At 30.8% G+C, this 23,402-nt stretch overlaps 1 protein-coding gene across 1 annotated transcript in view; it reads right to left on the minus strand.

Annotated features, from left to right (window-relative positions):
* LOC148313455 (tRNA dimethylallyltransferase-like) overlaps window positions 1-23,402 on the minus strand; it is a 343,114-nt gene that overhangs the window by 296,245 nt on the left and 23,467 nt on the right. The gene's annotated exons all lie outside the window — the stretch shown is intronic.

A 23,402-nucleotide genomic window follows, 5' to 3' on the forward strand; every position in this document is an offset into this window, starting at 1 on the left:
TATTTAACAATCCACGGAATAGTTACCCAGATAACCTTTATCATATTCTCTAATATTTTATTTACTTCGCACAAGAGCCAGTACCATATATTAACATTACGAATATTAACTAAACTATAATACTTAAAATATAAATCAGTATCATAACAAATAGATACCGTGTATGTAAGCAACACTTAAAATATGCATTGTAATGGAAAAAATAATGTTTTATAAAGGCACCCGAAATTCGAAATCTCCCTCTGAAAAGAGCCTTATTGAAATTGCAGCTTCCTTTAAGCTCAGCTCCGTAATTTAATACAGAAAGATACGCCTCCGCGAATGCATTATCCGCCTTGAATTCAGATTTAATCCGGGACTGGGAACAACGCGAGATTCACGATACACTTGCCGGAACAACTGTCATTAAAAAAACGGGACGCTCTCTGATCATTTATTATTTTCCAGACGCGAGACGAGGAATGGCACAATATAGCGGAACTCGAAAAAAAGACCAACAAACGAAAAGATTATATACGCGAGTCTAGAAGGGTGTCAAGTTAACCGTTTCGGGGGGTCGCAAACTAAATAATAATAAAGAAAGATCACTTGAGATCAGAAAAAAATGGGAAGATCTTATCAGAAAGTGGGAAGAACATGTGAACTGTAAAAAAAAACTGGATAAAAAAGGAGTAATTTAAAATTCCGTTTCTATATTCTATAGGTACTCTGAACTATACAAGAAGGTTTACAAGGAAATTGTAGAGAGAGTTGATTGTATGTTTCATTGATACCATTTTTTCCAAAGTAGTTCCAGTCTGAGTAAGGGCGTTTATGCACTACACGGAATTTTACCGTCCGGCACATAAGTTAGCGCGATAAACGGATGATTGAGTTGGATTGGTTTGTGCTTTTGTCCATCTTTCTTCGGATCGGTGCTCTTGATTGGTGTGTGATCACGTTGCGTGTGAATTCGATCACGCTAAACTGTCGTAGTCGCTTTTATTTAAAAATACCGGACTGCTGGACGGTAAAATTCCGGGAAGTGCACAAGCGCTCTTAGGGTGGAGTACTTTTCTGAAGTCATTGTCTACAGTTACTGACGTTGAATGCTGTGTTAATCGTCTATCTTGCTGAAACTAAATTAGGAGCTCATTTTGCTATGGTACTACATACAACTGAAGGGTCACTGGATACACAGGGTGTATTTTAAACAACTGGGCATGATTCATCATTCGAAAAAAAAAACAATTAAAAAAAATTCCATGTTTTAATCTACGAGTAATTTCTATAGAAATGAAACATTGGGACAACTTGTGTTTAAATTAAGTAAAAAAAGCTCCATGACGTCAGTCATCCTCAAGGATCTCGTACACATTTATGGTAACTTAAAGAGGCTTATACGAGTACAGATATGCAACTACGAGCGCTCTAGTCATTGTTACTATTCTCTTTGTCCCTTCGCATAGTACCTACAATTCCTCCTCCACCTACTTTCTTATATAAAAATACAGTTATAATTATATAGAACTCGTAATAATATATCAAATTAATTGACTAAATACGTGTTAATGTCTTATTTTTAAAATCTATGTTTTTTTAAAACTATCCAATAATTTTAATTTTAAAACTTCGATAGCAGGATATGGTTTCATATAATTTTAAAAATATAGGTAAAATAACCCTCGACAATGAAAGGGTTAGCACACATTTAACAAAGAGACAATAATTAAGTTTTTTTTTTATATCTCAACATAGATGAAGAAGAATATGGAAGACTGGGCATTTACGGGGCTTACGACCATCATCGGCTGGTTTAAGTGATCACTTTACACACGTGTAACATTCACCAATTCTACACATGATTGACAACCACACTACTCAAATACTTGAAATTTATATATATATGATCCAATTTCGAAGCATTGTGCTTGAATCACTAGACATCTATTGTAAGATGAAAAAGAGATGAAGAATTATAAGACAAGAATTAATTTATAAACATCTATAATGTTTATTTATACCAGAAAAAATATATTGTAATTAAATAAACATAAAACTACGTTTTTTGACACATATCTTTTGTTTATTTTTGCGGTAAAAATAACCGTACTTTCTTCTTTAGTATTTATTTACATCGATATAGCAACACGCAGTAATTTCAATCAGCACCGTATAAAATAAGTTATGAACAATTCGACAGATAAGAATTGCTCGTAAGCGCAATATGTAATATCTAAATGATAAATGTTATTACATACATTCATGTTATATTTCATTTACAAAACATTTCATTCACAATAATAACACACTTATTGATATAATTAAATAACTTTTAATCTTGCGTCTTACATACCATTACAAACATTGAAATACCGCCTTTTAATAATATGAAAACGTATGCATTATAAAGAAAATAAGTATTCATGTTACCAAATATTTATATATATATATATATATATATATATATATATATATATATATATATATATATATATATATATATATATATATATATATATATATATATATATACATATATACATATATATATATATATATATATATATATATATATATATATATATATATATATATATATATATATATATATATATATATATATATATATATATATATATACATACATATATATATATATATATATATATATATATTTATATATATATATTTATATATATATATATATATATATATATATATATATATATATATATATATATATATATATATATATATATATATATATATATATACATACATATATATATATATATATATATATATATATATATATATATATTTATATATATATATATATATATATATATATATATATATATAATATATATATATATATATATATATATATACATATATATATATATATATATATATATATATATATATATATATATATATATATATATATAATATATATATATATATATATATATATATATATATATATATATATATTTATATATATATATATATATATATATATATATATATATATATATATATATGATGCTAAATGCATCGAAACACACGTGTCACAATCATCATCATCATATCAGCCCGTTGAGGTCCACTGCTGGACAAAGGCCTCCCACTTCCGCCTCCACTCCTCCCGATCCTGCGCCGTCCCCATCCACGTGTCACAATAGATTTTAAGAAATAATGCTAAGTATTACTTCAATTTAAAATATAAATATCAATTCTATATGGAGAAATCCAGATTTGTAAAAAAGGATTTGGAAACAAAAATATTATGAGTAAAAAAAATATTTATCCTGATTAAATGTGAAAAGGCAAGGAAAAAAATTTCATTTAATTTCATAAAATATCAACACCTAACAAAGGACGCGATGAAATTCGTTGAAAAAATTACGCGAGGTTAAACAAGAAGAGTGAACTTGTACCCGATCGCTGAATAATAATTTTAAAAAAAAACTACACTTATCTAAGCGTTATTGCAGGTTACAAATCAGTATTACAGTAATTGGGAGAAAAAATAATTAAATCATGGATATCTCTACAGATATAATAAGTATCGTTGGTTGACCCCGACTCCGCAGACATTCCTTTGAAAAAAAAGTCGAGTTTCGCAAATCATAATAAGTACAGAACACCTGTGATACTTTCTAATTGGCGAACATTATCTAATTTCTGTCATAATAATAAATAATAAGAATCGTGTGTGTACATATATATACGCGTATTGAGCAAGCAATCGGCCCAGAGAAACTAGATACTTGAACGGGAATATGGCACTAGATTCGCAATCCCTACTTATTTTTCTGGAGATTGATATTTTCGAATATTGTACTGCATCAACATTATTATTGATATCTCAACATAAATAAAGAATTGGTGAATGTTACACGTGTGTAAAGTGCTCACTGAAACCAGCCAATGACGGTCGTAAGCCCTGTAAATGCCCAGACTTCTATACTCTTCTTCATCTATGTTGAGATGTCAAAAATAATGTAAATGAAGAAGGTTGATGAAAGGTTTTCGTCAGTAAAAAAACATATTTATTTCAAACATATTGCAGACGAATTTTTACTCCAAAATGCAGTTGATTTTTGCATAGTGTGATCATTATTTCTAAAAATTATAGGTACAATGCATTTTTTTAAAGTTCTTGAGACTTGATTTGCATAAATTGTTTAATATTCTAATATAAATGATCAACCTATCAACGGTTTAGCCTGTTGAAGAACCACTTGTTATTGAACAATATCCAGGACATATCTCCGAATCCAGGACTTGTTCCATGTCCGAAAAGGAATTAAATTCTCCTAATTATTTCACAAAAATAATTGTTCGTAACAGTTTCAATTGCGTGCATTTCCTTTTATTATTGTGTAAAAGTCTTTTATTTTAAAATACTCAACACCATATAAACATGTTATTGATATGAATTAAAATAGAGAAAAGGTGTATTTCATTGAAACGGTGTCTCCCCTCATACGACAAGTACCGAGAGCAAGTACGCGACAATAATGAGAAGTTCAATGGGCACACATTGCGCTACGTAGTGGCGGCTCGACGACAACGGATCACGGCTACCTTCACAATTCGCATCCGCCACCGTCTGGAGAGCATCCGTAACCTGAGACTATTCCAGCCCACGGACAATACTATTATAGATACGGTCACACCAACAGCCAACCGGCATTACTAACTTATTACTCATTCTTACTACACACGCGACTATATATTGTATTATGTTACTCGCTCTGTTTTCTCGTCCGCGGTACACCCGGAAAAGGACTATGAATTCTCTGTTCTACATTTTCTTTGTCATTTTTTCAAATGTTATATTTCGATTTTAGATAGAAAAATTATCTTTACTGTACTAAACCCGAGGGAGTTTTGTATAAATTAATCGCAATACCAACTCGTGAAAAACGAATGCGAGCTTTATAGTTATGTTCTCAAGGAATTAGTATTTTATTACATTAAATAATTGTTATAAGAGTACAAATAGTTTCATAAATTGATTCGGCAGTCAATTTGTAGTAATGTCTATCCATTTTAAGTTTTACTTGCATTTTTAATCAAAGTTTATTGGTTTTTACCTAATTAAACGTTGATCAAAAAAAAAAGTATAAATAGTATTTATTTTCGTCATTTCCATCTATCCATTTTTATAATAATTAATTTTTAACACGCGTTTTTAATCAAGTTTAATTAATTAATTAATTAAGTTTTTAGTGGTATTTACCAAGTAAAACAATTTTCAACAAAATTCCCGTGATATTGATCCTGTGTGTACTTTTTCGACACACCCTGAGTTTTATCGCTAGTGGAAACACAGACTCAGAACAAAAGTGTTGAATAATCCTACATTGAATTATGTGTAAAGGTATAGTAAGTAATACGCAGATAAGGTAATTATGAAGATAAGAATATTCGCTTTTAATCTGAAACCGTTCAGAAGTTTCTGTTCAGTTCTGAAGCAGTTTCCTGGTGTCATATTGTGATGTATCCTATATAAGTAATCGGACACATGAGACTATTCTTGTTACATATACTATCTGTATAGGTATTTGAATGAACTGGAGCAAGAGATTTAAATTAATCGACAGGACTATAAAAAAATACTTTTTTTCTAAGAAAAATCTTTAACTCACCCTTGTTTATTCACAAGGGTCGCTAGCAAAGATCAACGTAACTCATTTGACGTGAAAATCAAACTTAACTTAAATAAATCCATGGATTGGAAGTAAAAGAATATTCAATAGATAATTTCACTACCTATTTATAGTGTTAAAATTCATTCACCATATAAAATATATTTGAGTGTTAAATACTCTCCTTATCATCCATTGCTTACTTTATGTAATACCACTTTTAAAAACACTTATTCGTGACTACCGGTTTCGGAAAATCATTCCATCGTCAGGTCATTAAAATAAAATCATCATGATTTGACATTTGTTCAAAAATAAAATTTTGAAAGAGAAATAGGAAGACAAATGAATCACAATGGGAATATTTACAAAAGTGAACTCGAAGCTAAATTTAGTTAGTTATTTATTATGGGTAAGACTTTATTGATTGCTTTACTTATTTCTAATTTTTCAAGCTTTTATTACCATACCACAAAGTTATCAATGCTTTTAAAATACAAAATAAAATATATTTGAGTGTTTTACTATTTCAACATAATTTTTGAATTATATATAGTAAAAACATTTACATACATGGTGTATTACGACTAGTTAGGGCACTAATTTTCCATATATTTCAATAAGGAGATTCCTTTAAAAGCTAAATATAGGCTACAGACTTTCCTCCGTCTGTTAAAAGGTTTTGAGTTCCCAGATATATGAACGAACTTATAAGATACATAAAGAAAGAAAAAACGCTTATACGCGTTTCCTGTACATATGTAACAATTAAAAACCCTTCTTTCTAACCCGTATTGCACGGTTAAATTCATATTTATAGCATATACATGAGTTTTAGCAGCCTATTATCGTCTATTCTACTTTCAGTTACGCCTGTATAACACATAAATAATAAGCAGATTCGAAATACGTTCACAAAAAAGTTAATAAGTTAATTATCTCGGGTATAAAAACACATAAAGTCGAGATTAATGGAAGGTTTATCGAACGCCGGAATATGCAAGGATGGCGGTAGATTGAATTATTCCTACTAATATGGTAGAAAAAAGTGGTAATTACGTATTAGATACACTTGAGTAGCCCATGAAAGGCGAATAAACCATATGGTTTTATATGATAAATTACTATTGCTTACTTACAACGTGTAATGGCTTCAGAGAAGTAATCGTTAATTCATTTTAAGAAGGAGATTCAAGTGATACTACACTTATCCAACATTCAAATGTACCTTCATATTGATTCACCAGTTCAGTAGTGTAATGGTAGATATTATCACATACGCTAGTGTGGTGTTTCTAAATATACAGGTAGGTAGGTACTAACTTCACTATTCGCATCAATCAGAATAATAAGATTCAATTTCATTATATTGAGTAATAATATAGGAGATTCAAATGATACTAAACTTATGCAATATTCAAATATAACTTCATATTAATTCACTAGTTCAGTAGTGTAGTGACAAACGATAATCTAGTATTTCTACATACTATACTAGCGTAAGTAATGAAATGAAAAAAAGGAATACAGGTAGGTACTTACTTCGATATTTACATCTACATACAAAATAATCAGATTAATTAGATTTTTTTGTGTTTAGTAAAATATTATTTTGTGTTTTTCAAAAAGCGAAGAGTACATGCAATCAATCCATAAAACAACAGATTTCTCACAACACGCGAATCCGTTTTTTTAATTTTATTTATAAAACTTTTCAAATAAGTTGCCGGGCTTATTGGTATAAAGCAATATCTGCCAACCACACGGGTGTTCCCAAGTTCACTCATAACTGGTGAAAATATAATTTATACGAAAAAAACTCCAGGTTTGAATGTTTTTAAAGTTGATAATTTTTTCAAACCACTTAAATTAAAATGGGGAAAACAGGGTCAAACAAATTTTGATAACCTTTTAATCAAAAATAAAGATACGTCAAAATTTTTACGAGGATTTACTGGCATTATTCATTCATCTTATCAGCGTAAAAAAAGAGCTTAGTTCTGCAGTATAGCGCATACTAATATATACTTAGTATGTTAAAGATTCCGTGGAAAATTGTAATAAAACATTTATAAAAGTATTAAGATATCGATTGTGCGGTAGACATAAAAAGTAGATATTGAGCAAAAAGTCACTCTAAGTCATTCACCGGTCAGCGGACGTCTGCATGGTACAGCGAGTGTGTGATATTGCGATGGAAACACTTTGGTCATGATCTTTCGTCGCAGAAAGGTGAAAATGGTGTTTTATCACTCGGGAGGAAAATCTAATTTAACATACTCAACCTATAAAGGATTACACACTACTATTACAGCTCTATAAAGAAGATACGTAAAGGGATACGCCCCATAAGACACCCGATGACGTAAAATTTGATGACGTATACGGACGTCCGTTATTCGTTTTTTTTCAAATATCTATAGTTTAAACCTTAATATCTCCCTTACTTCACTACAGATTTCAATAAGAATTACCTATATAGCGTTTGTGCACTACACGGAATTTGACCGTCCGGCAGTAAGGTTTTTTTTTTTAAAAATAAAAGCGACTACGACAGTTTAGCGTGATCGAATTTACGCGCACAGTGATCACGCACCGATCAAGCACACCGATCCGAAGAAAGCCGGCCAAAAGCATAAGCCAATCCCAACCAATCACCCGTTTTATCATGTCAACCGGACTGCCGGACAGTAAAATTCCGTGTAGTGCACAAGCGCCCATAGTCTTGTGATTTTTCATATGAATTTATAAGCCAATAATCACACATCATGAGAATGATCCATTACTGCAGAATCGTGCCGACGCCGCCGGATGGTGATGATTCAACCGATGAACAAAATCAATATTCTAAGATGAGAACGATAATTTCGGCGGAGGAAGCTCCTGTCAAATGATCGGCGACAACATCGCGCGACATCGCCAGATTATAATGGGCGATTCTGTTCCTGGAATCGGACGTTCTGCAAGTGCATGTTGATGCGCAGTGGACAATGCGGTTCGCCTCTTAGTATGTAGCGCTCGCGAAACGGCGCATTAATCGGCCGACATGACGGTCGCGTGATTTACAAAACCTTCATTGTTTTGATACACAATCGAGTAAAAAGAAAAATGAAGCGGGTAAATAATATTCATATCACATGTCTACCAAATATTGATTATATGCAGTTGAGAGATTATTTACATATATAAATATTTATAAATAAACACTAAACACGACGCTTAAATCAAAGTGCACATTACAACCTCAAATCTGAATGTACGCATCTATACGAAAATTAAACTTAAAAATAAACTTATATAAAGTAAAGTTCAAAAGCTTAAATAAACATTTAAAAAAACACTTTGGGTATAGGTGTCTTAAGTCAAGAATATATCATTTTCAAGAAAATGTATTGTTAAATAATTTTTTTAAGATACTAAATATTTTTCAAATGGAGAAAAAACTTTCAGGTTTTACCTAAAAATATCTGTTGCGCGGTAAAAAGTTCAATAAGTGATATTCATTTTTAATACAATTTATTATATTCTTAACTTTAAAAACGATCTCCTGAAAAATCAAGATTTTTGATATATAATATAATACATTTTATATGGATATACTTATTTACACCTTCTTACAGTATTCAAAACATTTCTTTTTAAATTCTTGTAGACTCTTTTCATTCTTCATACATTCAGGCATCTTGTCATACATTTTCAAACCCTTAAATTATACAATTTGCGACTCTTTTTATTATTCCTTATTTCTAGTACTACGATTATGATTTTTTTCTTATTAAAAACTACTTTATCCTTTTAATATTTAGGTAATATATAGTTAATTTTTTAATATAAAGTCGTCTATAAAAGCAGTGGCACACTTACCACATATCACTATATGATCTATCTATAATAGGTAATATTTTCTAACTACGTTATTTTATTTATTACAATATATTAGCATGGCTTTAAATTCCATTGTATTATCGGCACTTATTATTCAGAGGCAGTAAAAGGACCACGGTTCACACTTGATGTGCCAGCAAGTGTCTGTAGTTTGGGCCATTTGGCGGTCACACTGATGTCACCGAGTTCCGCTTCAGTGTCTTAATTTGGCGGCGGTCATTTTCCCGCGACACGCAGCCATCTCTGCCCGCCGAGACGTCCTGCGCTCCTGGGAACTGGGAACTGGGAACGCTCCACCGGAAAGAATGCGCGTTCGCGTATTCATACCGAGTACTGCACGTACGGATTAGGGTATTCAAACTGAAGACAGGCATCTTGAAATGAATTTTTTTTTCTCAATTCATTAGTCTTTGACAATACTGTTTTATTAAAGAGTAATTTGTACATGGTTTTGTGTTGTAAATGTTTTACGACAAAGTAGAAGAATAAATAGTTTTAATGGTAAAATATACATATCGTAGTCGTACAGGTGAAAGTAACCAAATAACAAAACGTAAAATGTTCAGGAGGGCCATTTGGGTCATTTTTGCTTGGCAAGAAAATAAATGTCAATGCAGTCAGTCATTTTTAACAAGTCAATATATTATACTTCCATGTTTAAAATCCTTGGGGATTTTTCCCAGGGCAATATCAAGCTAGTAAAATATCAAATAGTCAATGATTACGTTTTTGTAAGTAATGCACTTGGTCACTTTCTCCTGTATGACAACGATATTGTAAAAGAAAAACACTTAAAAAACACTCAATATAAACTGATTTAGACCTGAAGATGGAAGTATAGCTTCCGAAACTCGTCGTCATAATAAAATAAACTCAAGTGGTACAAAATAAGTTTTTTTTCTTTTACAATATCATCATGTCTTACCACAAAGTGAATGCCGAAACAATAAATAAAGTAAAATACACATGTGTAGATTTCTTGCAAGTTCTCATTTTTTAAATTTAGGTAGTAAGGAGGAATTCGCAGAATTAAAATTCAGAACGCATACGACCGCGCAAGAGGTCGGACGTGCCTACGCGAGCGAGTTTAATACATGTAAATATATTGGAATTTGATTTTTTTTACAAAATACAAACTACAATCTTTTTCAATCATTTTTAAAATCCATATACCTTTCAATAACTCTTTTTTCAAACCAAACCAAATTTCGAAAAAAACTTTTTTTTAAAAAATACAATAACAGTATTTTAAGCAAAAAAATTCAATTACGTTAAATTGTACCTGGGTAAAAAAAGGAAAATTAAATTGCGATTTATCGTATATTGGGCCTAAAGTAGGTTGAATTATTTCGTTCCTTATATTGCCTTATCGACTAATTATATAATAAAAAAATTGAAATGCTGTTAATCTTGACTACGAAATCAGTCAATTATGTAGGGATTTTAAGAATTTTACATGATTTATTATGTTCTTAACACGAATCAAATGCATTTTTTTTAGATTTTACTTGATTTCGTCGATTTTAATTTGCTGGACAATCCATCGCATTGTATTGAAGCAACGTTTTGAAATAATTTGATGCCTAATTTAGTTAAAGCGAGAGAAAACACGATGCGTTTGGTATGACACCATGAATTGTGGTGATGTATGTAAGAGTAAGTTAGAATTAAAGACAGTATTATCATAATACCATACAATATGCATTTATTTAACTCGAACAATAAAACGATAGCTTACATTATGTTAATTTAATGTAAACGTAAAACGACCGTAATGTATCATTAAATAATTATAGTATTAAAAGTATTACTTACAAATTTGTTTCTATTGACATAGTTGCATAACACTAAAAAAACACAAAAAATTGAAATGAGGATAGAAAATTACATCATAAATCATATTTAAATTCATAATGTTGAAATAAGTTATGGATATATACAACTGTTTAAAATACGTATATACAGAATTCTACAATGTCAGTTGCAATCAGCGGTGGGCTGCAGGGGGCTCGGAGGGGCTCGCGCGAGCCCCTTGTTAAATTTGACTTGGGCCGGCGAGCCCCCTGTTAAATTAAGAAAAATCTATATCCTCTGATTAAATCAGTATCAAAATTCAATTTCAGTGATATAATTTTTTTAACATCTCAACAAAGATGAAGAAGAATATGGAATAAAAAATTATAAAAAATAAATAGATAAATAAATATATATATATATATTTATATATATATATATATATATATATATATATATATATATATATATATATATATATATATATATATATATATATATATATTTATATATATATATATATATATATATATATATATATATATATATATATATATATATATATATATATGTATATATATATATATAAATATATATATATATATATATATATATATATATATATACCTGCCCCCTCCACCCGCGAGCCCCTTGTTGCAATGGTTGCAATTGATTGATTGTTCACATTTCATAAAAATGCAAACATTTTTTAAAAAAATCCTTTATCTTCGTACATTCATTTTTTGATGTATACATTTATGTAATACATCAAAAATGCGGTGGGCTGCAGGGGGCTCGGAGGGGCTCGCGCGAGCCCCTTGTTAAATTTGACTTGGGCCGGCGAGCCCCCTGTTAAATTAAGAAAAATCTATATCCTCTGATTAAATCAGTATCAAAATTCAATTTCAGTGATATAATTTTTTTAACATCTCAACAAAGATGAAGAAGAATATGGAATAAAAAATTATAAAAAATAAATAGATAAATAAATATATATATATATATATATATATATATATATATATATATATATATATATATATATATATATATATATATATATATATATACCTGCCCCCTCCACCCGCGAGCCCCTTGTTGCAATGGTTGCAATTGATTGATTGTTCACATTTCATAAAAATGCAAACATTTTTTAAAAAAATCCTTTATCTTCGTACATTCATTTTTTGATGTATACATTTATGTAATACATCAAAAATCAGTGCGAATATACTTATATCATACTTTAGTTTAAAAAAATTCAAATTTAACGAGAATTGGGCCAAAAATTTATGTTTCGTGATAAAGTCGAATGGCACCCATTATGCATATTTGAAATTCTTGAAAATTATGTGTGAACTGCGTTTGTTTAATCGTGTGATTAACGACTTAACGAATCACACTCAATTAAGCACAAAATTTAGTACATAGCACAGTGGTCGTCAAACTTTAAAACTTTCTTGAATCACTAAAAAGGTATTTAAAAAAGAGACTAAAGTATAATTTTTTTAAAGAACATGAAGGGCATGAAATGTACCTAGTTAAAGAGAGAAAACTTTAATTGTAACTAAATCACTAAAAGCTTTTCTTAATTTAAGTTTTACTTAGTAAATATAACTATTTCTTAAAATCTACCGTATAGGTGTTTGAAAATGATGCGGAATGCGTCGAAACACGTGTCACAGTAGATTTTAAGAAATAGTGGTATTCACTAAGTAAAACATAAATTAAAAATGAATAGATTTTACCACAAAGTGACTACCGAATCAGTAAATGAAATTACAAAAAGCTTTATTAATTACACAAAAGTTTTAAAAAACAACTTTTTAAGGTGGTTTAAAAAACACGACCTAGGATATTAACTCTTATAATCTTTTTTAAAGATAAATATTTGTGTTCATACACAAATATTTATCAATACAAAATTATTTTTCAATACATAAACGGTGTTTTAAGAAAAGAAAAACAATTACATCAAATCGCTCACTCCTTTCAAGAACGTCATAAATCAAAATTCGTCAATTTTTAGCTGTGCATGTTTTCGGAATGCCCAGAAAATGTACTATATCCCAGCAAAAGAGGCATATTTTTAACTTAATATTTGCCCGCTACAGAGCAGATTTTTTTTAAAATAAACTAAATACTTTTTTAATGTACAAAAAACCTTCAGGTTTTACCTAAAAAGATCTGTTGCATATTAAAATGTTTAATAAGTGGCTTGATATTTATTTTTAATGCATTGTATTATATTTTTAAACTTTAAAAACGTTCTCCTGAAAAATCAAGTTTTTTGATTTATGATGTTCTTGAAAGGAGTGGGCGAAATGTCACCTGGGTTTATAGAAAATTAAGTTGCGATTTTTCGAATACAGGGCCTCTAACTATCGCGTTTGCCACAGTTTTTTTTTAATTATTCCTGCACGAATATATTAACAATATTAAACATAAGCGAGAGTAAGACTAAGCATGTACAATGCAGCTAACTACACTTTAAACAGGAACTTAAAATAATTTTATGCATCATCCGTGCAAGTAACTTATTTTTAGGTTTCGTTAGGATTGAATAAAGCTAATAACTTCCACATTTCTCAGCGGACCGGGGAAATTTTCTCGCTCATCGTAACTTGGCGACCACTAGATTTTAGAATGTTTATTATAACATGACCCTTATTCGTAACCATATGCGCATTTCATAGTGCAGGGCACTGCATCCCATTGATGGGATGTTAATTTGATCGTTTATTATACGAAGAAAAGGTGATCACTCCAGCGCTTAAGGTATCCAGGGTAAAAAGAATAACCCTTAAATTTATTTTGACCCAGTGAGATTTGAACCCGGGACCTCCAGTATGGTAGCCAACTGTGCTAACCAATACACTATGAAAAGAAAAAATAATAATATTATGATTAAGAAAATAATCCTGTAAAACACTTAATAAACTGTAAGTAAGTATTTTTTAATGCAATTGGTCCACCTCTATAGAAAAGAAACATTTTTTTTAAATATTTTATTTAGCTCGAGTTGTATTGAGTAACTCAATACAACTCGAGCTCGTATCGTATGTAATATTTTTTTGCTATAAAAAACAACTATCTTTTTCTTACCCTTTTCCTACCACAATGGTGCATAGGCCACTGCATCGCATCGACAAAGTGTTATATTAATCGTCAATTACACGAAGGCAAGGTGATCAGTCCTGCATAGGGTAATGCATACATTAACAGTGTTATATTGATCGTTAAATACATGAAAGAAAGGTGTTCACCTCTGCGTTTGACGTACCAGTCTAGGGTGATAAAATAAATATTAGAGAGAAAAATCAGTTATTTGAATCATACCCGGGACCTAAGCATGATAGCCAAAGGTGCTAACTGTTACACCACGGATGTGTATAAAATATATACGCGTATTCGAGTATTATTATTAATCAATCTGCGATGCGGTAGGTGTCGGCGGGATACTACAAACTACGAATCAGACAAAGAAACACAATCCTATCGAGAAAAGACGGGCGTTAATAAAAATACTAAAACATATCATTGTTAAGTCGTGAAACGAATTAATCAAGGACGAACAAGCCTAGCTTATGAAAATGATTCAATTATTCCTGAAGGTTGTCTGCGAGCCTTGGCTATTCCGCGGAGGCCACGTACATCCTTCACTTTAACCAATCCAAACACGTTTCCTTGATCATAAATAGTGTATAACAATAAATATTTCAGAATCGCGCGTTGCGCAACGGCCGCTTAGGCGATAAGAATCAGCGAATCTGTAGGCATAAGTGATTAAAATATCATAGGAATAAGCCCGCCGAAATACCTTTTTTTCTATACGTTTTGTAAATAAAAAATATGTAATCGATCAAAGGATACGTGACCTTTTACACGGTTGATCAGGACGACAGGTGAGTACATATTCGCATTTGAAAGATGGATAACAAATAAAATAAAATATATCCTAGTAAAATTTATAAGCGGGAAGTAAAAAAATATAGTTCAAATGAAATAATGGGGAATAAAGGTTTTAACGTAGCTGAACTACTTAAATCACCAATAATCATTTAAACAAGGGTCTCGGTTAAACAAAAGCTTTTCTTAATCCAACATACATGGCTGTTGTGAACTCAAGTTATTTACTATAATTTTCGGAATATAATTGGAGATAATCCAGATTTGTGAACAAGTATTTTGACTGATTACTTAACAAGCCTATGACACATCATAAGCCCTATAAATACCCCGACTTCCATATTCTTCTTCATCTATGTTGAGATGCCAAAAAGTAAAAAGGACAATTGTAAATGTTTTCTTCACACAAAGCCCAAGTTTTTCTTTTATTCAGGAATTTGTTTTTATTCAAATAAAATAAAAACCTAATTGTCACTATATATTATGGACAATGGCAAACAGATAAAAATTCCTTGTGAATTGTGTACTGCTGACCTTTACATAATGCATACAATCACTAACGAAATGCAGATCGCATCTCATTTAAATTATTTATATTGATTCAAAGACAGCGTCTGCTTATAAATGGACATAATTACTACAATCGCGAAATAACATTTAAGATGTGCTTATTTTACCATTTAATCAATTAATAGCTATAGATACTGTACATAAACATAATAATTTAAGTTTCATTAGTAAATACCACTTTTTCTCAAAATCTTTGTGACACGTGTTTCGAAGCATTCCGCATCATTTTCAAGCACCGTTTAATAACAATTTTTCAAAATTGTATCATATATAATATAGTCCGCCTCCGTAGCGCAATGGTCAGCATCCTCGCCTACCGTTCTGGAGGTCCCGGGTTCGATTCCCAGGGGGGTTTAATAAATGTAAGTGATTTTTTCACTCTAATATTTATTCAATATTACACTGGACTGGTACCTGAAGTGGAGGGCTGATCACCTTTCCTTCATGTGTAATCGATCGAGATAACACTGCGTTTATATGAAGCAGTACCCTATGCACCATTGGGGTGCGGTAAGGGATTTATTATATTATAATATATAGAACTTCCAAGAATTTGAATAGTGTGGTTGTCAATAATGGGTAGAATTGGTGAATGTTACACGTGTGTTAAGTGTTTACTTAAATCAGCCTATGACGGTCGTCAGCCTCGTAAATGCCCATACTTCCATATTCTTCTAAATCATTGATGAGATGTAATTTTTTTATAGGTTTACATTATTCTTCCTGAAAAACTGTCTATGATGGGTTCAGTGACCTTTAGGACAGGATTTCTCAACTTGCTGATACGTACAATAGAATCAATAGGTTGTCCCTTCATATATTTTACAATGCAGATAAGGCTTTATGGATCTAATACAGCGTGCTTTAAACCAATGGGCGTGTTTGTCGAGGAAAAAGGGGAAAAAATATCAAACAAATTTATACATAATTGTATTCAAGAGGAGATTAACCCTAAAGAAATCATCAAAATTTAATGTCTGCAAAACCTTCCGATATTATATATCATTATTATAAATTATTAATTTACATGCAATACTAAAGCTCCGAAAATTGTAAAAGTATCGTTCGGGAGTATCATTATGAGAAAACAAGTTGCTTTACTTTACAAAAGCTCCGATCGGAACCTTTGCCTTAATGTCTTGCTCCAAATAAGCTTTTTGATATTAAAATTCCCCACAGAACGACAACAACTACAGCTTTAGTGATGCCATAAAAGGGTAGAAAAACAACGAAAGCTTTCGAGTGATCAAAAATCTTTTAGAAACCATATTTTTAAACTCAATTAGGAAAAAAAATTAGTATGAAGAAGAAGAACGATATATGATTCATATCAAGTTGAGATACATTTTAAATGCTAAAAGTCGTTAAAAAATAAATGTTTTAATATACATATAATATATACATAATCTCTGGTTTTTAAATCCATAATTATACCCTCAATTATTGAAATAAATTAAATAATGAAATAAATAATTTTGAAATAAATAAATAAATAATTGCCTCTTATTTTTAGGCCGTCTAACAGACCCGTAGTCACAAACTATTATGCCCTGCCGAATCCGTTGGCGAAGGCATACATTTTGAATTGAGTATATTAATTATTTTTGACTTGACTAAAATTTTTATAAGAATAGTAACGACTTTTTAGACTACTTCTGTAAAAATAAAAATCGATAGGTGTGCTTGTTAATTTATTTATTTTAATAAATTATTTGATCAGTGTGGTGGGATATTTTTTATGAATATGTTTCCAGATAGCTACCGAATAATGCTGGGCAAGCCTTACTGAATATTCAGGATTCATAAGAAGCACTTCTACACAAAATCCTGGAATCAAGATACAGACATTCCATCCATTTACGACCACCTTTATGGTAACAAAATTAAACGCGTAATTTCGACACTAATTGTTGTTTTTCAATCTTGTATATAATTTATGAAGAAATTCTTAACCTGTTCTGAAATTATGCAAGTATAGTATATTCGATTCACTCGTTGTCTGGGTCAATTTCTTTATCAATCACATTTGGTCAATTTTTTAACGTGTGTGTTTAATTACCATCCTTATCGCTTGGAACTCATGATATGAAAATAATTTGAGGAATATATTGTAAATCAAGGAATGGAATAATCAGAAAAAAGTGAGAAATTGAAATACAATAACCCACTATACTCATACGAACCATTTAAAACGTTTTATTGTGAACAGTTATTAATATTTAAAATTATAATTCGAATTAATTAAACAACACAATTTTATCAATTAGTACTTTTAAACGAAAAAATAAACATTGGTTGACTCAATAACATAAATATTTATAATAAATTATTTTCAGTCCGCCTCCGTACTGTATAGGTAAGCGGGATTGGCTAGAGTGCTGGAGCTCTAGGCTCGATTTCCAGAGTGTCACAATAAATATTATCACTCTCATATTTATTTAATATAATCCTGGACTGGTACAAGAAGTGCAGGACTGATCACATTGCTTTCGTGCAATTAACGTGATATAAGACTTCGTCGATACGGTGCAGTGCCCTATGCACCATTGGCGTGGAGTCAAAGGAAAATAAAATTAATTGTTAGTAAGTATTGATTAGCTATGTATAACTAAACCATGATTTGAATAATTTTATTTGAGTGATTTAAAAAAATAGTTTTAAGTTAAACAAACCAAGAAGCAAACATAAGGAGTAAAAGTCAAAAACATTGACAAGAGGCGGAGTTATTTCACATCATAATAAAATTTAGTTTTCCGTGTAAAATCTATTGATTAAAAAATACATACATTAACAAAACGTTGTTATATCACAGTTGAATGAAAAACGAAATGGAAAGTGGACTATTTTTATATTCCTAACTCTGGTCGTAAACAATAAAAAAGGTGCGGTAATAAAAAAATCAGCCATAAACAATCTAGCACGGCGGACGGAAATGAGGTTAAAACACATTACGGGATAAAAAAAAAACATATATATACCACGTCGCTTTAGTCCTTGACCTAACGAAACAAACCATACCAATGTCACGAGTTCACGGCCCGCCCGGCCAAATTTACGGTATTCATTTCGTAACACAAAACAGTGGAATGACCGCACTAATAATATCAATTTCCATAACATTCACGCATTTATTGAGTAGGACAATAGGGTATTTTTACTGAAGTTTATCGGTTAACGACTCCACATTCTAAGTTAATTTTGCGAATGCTACATGCGTTACGATACATAGAAATCGATGTTTTGATTTGAGTTATATTCAAACATTTCTTAATTATGATTAAAACAAAGCAATTATTGGAATATTTAGAAAAAAATATTTCTTCAACAATCAAGATCCAGAAACAATTTTTTTTTATTGAAAATAAATAAAAATAATATTTTCGATCAGGTATGTCAAATGGCGGTTAGGTTAGGAGTCCTAAATTGGCGGGTATATATCGGGAGATGCATGAACGAGGAAGAGGCGAAGAATGTTTGCAAAGACAGAGTGGTGTGGCGTACTATTCTCTCTACCTACCGAAGTGACGGTTAGTATTAGTCGGATCTTGGCTCGAGTTTTCAACATAACGAAAACGAAAGTATAGTGGGTGCATAATAGCCATGATTTGTTCTATGGTGATCAATGAATGGCATTTTAGTATATAGTTTAAAGTTTTCAGCCATGGTCGAATGTTTTATTTCAAAACTAGAACATGATTATTATTTATATTCATCATACACATATTGACAATTATATATTTACAATAATATGTCCTCAAAGTGTTTTCCAGTGCCGAGAGCACAATTCGATGTGTCATATTTATCGGTATTTTGTGTTTTATTTTCCTCTTAACTAAGTTTTGGGCAAAATTCGGTAGCTAATCAAATATATAAAGTGGTTCAAGCCAATTAAAACCCGTTTATATCATATTATTGAAACAGGGACACAAAAATGGAAATTACTACGTGATGATACGTCATTTAAAAGAGGAGATAATTAACCAGGCATAGAACGAGAAATTAAAATACGAGTTTAAACGAACAATAAATAAGACTTAATATATGAAAATCCTTACATAGATTTTTTATTCGTAACCAAAACTAAACACGTACTTACACGAAAGAGACCAACTAGTTTTTTTTGTTGCATAAATAATAATTATTATAATATCATTACTGAAATAAATATAAATTTACATATTTTAAAAGAAAGGGTACACGACCAGATTTATTAAATTAAGAATTTCGCAAACACAACTTTCAATGAAAAAATAAATGTATGCAGATTGTGGTAGAAAAAAGTTTAATCTGGTTCAAATCATGCGGCCCGCGGGTCTTACTAAATTTTCGTTAAACGGGTCTATTATTTAAAGTCCAAAAAATGCATGACTCTTACAAATCTTTCTCGTACGCTTGCAGTAATAATGATAATATTGTTGAGAAACGAGATAAATAACGTCGTATATATGCAATGATTTTATTTTATGATCAGATAAATAATTGGAATCCTTTCTAAAGAAAGTAAAAAATAATTTGATGATAAGAAAATATTGCTCGAGTGTTATTATATATTGACAGCAATAGCTAAATATTATTTGCATAATAAAAATATGTAACCAAATGTTCGTTAAAATATTTAGTCACACCCATCCCCTCATTATCACCATTTCTCTCCTATAAATATCATTGTCTCAGTCTACTAACGTTATTTATTTGATGGGCAAAAAATTAAGAGCTTTTGTCTTTCAACATTACGAATATTGACAAATCTGACTTTTATTAATTGACAAATCTTATGACCAAGTCACGACACGAACGATATGCGGTGGGATTCAATTGCAATAGCAAAGATAGATATCGTTGATGACACCTACTATTTTTTTCTTAAACCGCTCGAGCTGGACTGCTTGACGCTCGTATCGTGATCGCGGCCTTATCATGCTCTCTGTAAACTTATGGATCAAATAACGATCATTATATTCTATATATAATTGTCTGCCTCCGTAGTGCAATGGTCAGCACGCTCGGCTACCGTGCTGAAGGTCCCGGTAGCAATTCCCAGGGGGGTCAAATAAATATAAGTGTTTTTTTCACTGTAATATTTATTCAATATTACCCTGGACTGGTACCGCTAATTACCTTTCCTTCATGTGTTAATGACCTAAATAAGACTGAGTTCATATGATGCAGTGCCCTACGCACCTTGGGGTGCGGATAAGGTTTTTTTTTAAACTATTCTATGTAGTAGATCATTATGTTTATAAGTATAGTATGTTGGTATGATAAATAAATTAATATAATAAAATCAAGTGTTACTAAAATGACTGGGATCGCATTCGTAACGCCACCGGTTTGAGAAAGCACGACACAAAGCCGAGGTGAGAATTCACAATTTACCGATTCGCTAAATAAAATTTTAATTCACAGAATCAACAAGCACTCATGTGAATTTAGATCGCGTTCCTTATAATCTTCTCACGGAATATTGCAGCTCGGCACAAAATCACGATACACTACCGACGTACTATACGTAGTCACTATACAGGGCTGTGTGCCGACAGAACCGGTTATCAAAATATGATACCTCCATAACTTTAGTTCGAAGACGTTCTTATTCTAACCCTTATCCCCACCCAAAATTGCATAGGGCACTGCATCGTATCGATACAGTGTAATATGTTGATTGTTTATTGCACTAATGCAAGGTGATCAGTCCTACTCTTCTTGTACCAGCCCAGGGTTATATTGAATAAATGTAGGAATAAAAATCACTTACCATATATTACACCCCTCTGAGAATCGAATCTAGGACTTTCAGAACAGTAGCCAAACGCGCTACGGAGGCTGACAATGTGTTAAAAATAGTGAGATCAATTAAAATATATGAAATTTAATATTTAAATGATTAAAAATATATGTTAACAACTTTAGGCTAATTTAAGTAAGTTACTATTGAGGTAGTACTATAATGGCGCTGTATAATTTATCCAAAATTTTAGTAATTATTATTTAAATAATATCAAAATGTACATATCCCTTTGAATGCAAAGTTTGTTAATGTTCACGTAATTTATCTATGGTATTAAACAATATACAAGTATGTAAGTCATTATCTTTAATAATTATTACAACTGTAGGCTTAAGTCAAAAAAGATAGTAAATTTGCGTATTCAAGAATACAATATCATTCGCATATCCTATAGAACATCTTCCCCCTTCGCCTATCTTACGTAGTTCAATTGTGCTAAGTGGATCAGTAGTGAATTCACCCTATTTAATAGAGATTTTCGCTAAGAGTATCAATTTAATTGATACTCATTTTTAATTTGATCAATTTGTGATAATCACCCCCTTAGTATATTTGTGTCATCACAATCATACAATTATTTACATCTAACAAGAATCCATTTGGAAATAACTTAACTTTATCAAGTGCGTACCGGTTTTTAAATATTATACTTGAAAGTAACAGCCCTGGGTATATGAACAAGTACTATTAATATTTATGTATGTGAATCAAATAACATTATTTTGTATATATTATATTAATAATGCCGGCTCCGAGACAAGTATACCCATTGAAGCGGGTAATTTATAATACTACACATAAGTATGGGAGCATACAAAAATACAATTTCAGTGGGTCTCAGACGCAACTTCCGGAAAATTCCACTGCATTTTCCTTGAACATTTTCCCATGATCAAGACCCCTACAGAAAACAATGTCATGTTGTAATGATTTTTGTGTAATGAAGTTTCCCGTATTTCATAGATTGTGATAAAAAATGACGAATACATACTATCAGTTACTTAAAATGATTAGTAACGTAATTTACAAAAAGAAAACATTTTTCTTACATTAGAAACTTTTATGCAATTTTTAAGTAACAAAATAAAAACAAAACGATACAAAAATATCAGTTTTAAATTCTGTTAAACTCGTCTTGACCCATATCCGCACCTAATAGTGCATAAGATATCACGTCGGATTGACACGGTGATAAATTGATCGCCAATTATATGAACTACCCTTAAAAAAATGCATTATTTAAAAATTAAAAACAAAATTAGATATTATAAAAAGATTATAAACCAACGTCATAAATAAAACCTGTTTTTTTTTTTTAAATACATGTATTGAAATTTCTCTTTAAAATAGTTTAAAAACAGGCACCATTCGATAGAGATGAGTTATGAGTGAAATTATTTTCCCTAATTTTATGTTGGTACGTTTTATATCCAATAAATAATCGTAATATCATGAACGCCATTGTAAACTTAGTGCTTGTCATAACACAGTGGTAGTCAACCAAATACAATTTAAACTTTACTGTACTGAGGCTAGAAACATTAAGATATATTTTGTATGGGAGAATTTCACACAATGGGTAGAAAAATAACCCCGTTCTATTAAAGACCCATAAATTTTGACACGTGGATTCCGAGGTAACGGAAGCTGTACCAGATAGGTCCATATAGATCTTCCACGTGCAGAGGATCAGACAAGGCACTTGAAGAATATTCGTTTCATTTGAACCCTTATCCGCAACCAAATGGTGCATTGGGCACTGCACTCATTTGAACGCAGTGTTATCTTGATAGTTAACATATGAAGGAAAG

The sequence above is a fragment of the Brachycentrus maculatus genome, unplaced genomic scaffold (genome assembly GCF_059751285.1).
Source record: "Brachycentrus maculatus isolate JH-2025_06_01 unplaced genomic scaffold, ASM5975128v1 h1tg000011l, whole genome shotgun sequence".
Taxonomy (NCBI): Eukaryota; Metazoa; Arthropoda; class Insecta; order Trichoptera; family Brachycentridae; genus Brachycentrus; species Brachycentrus maculatus.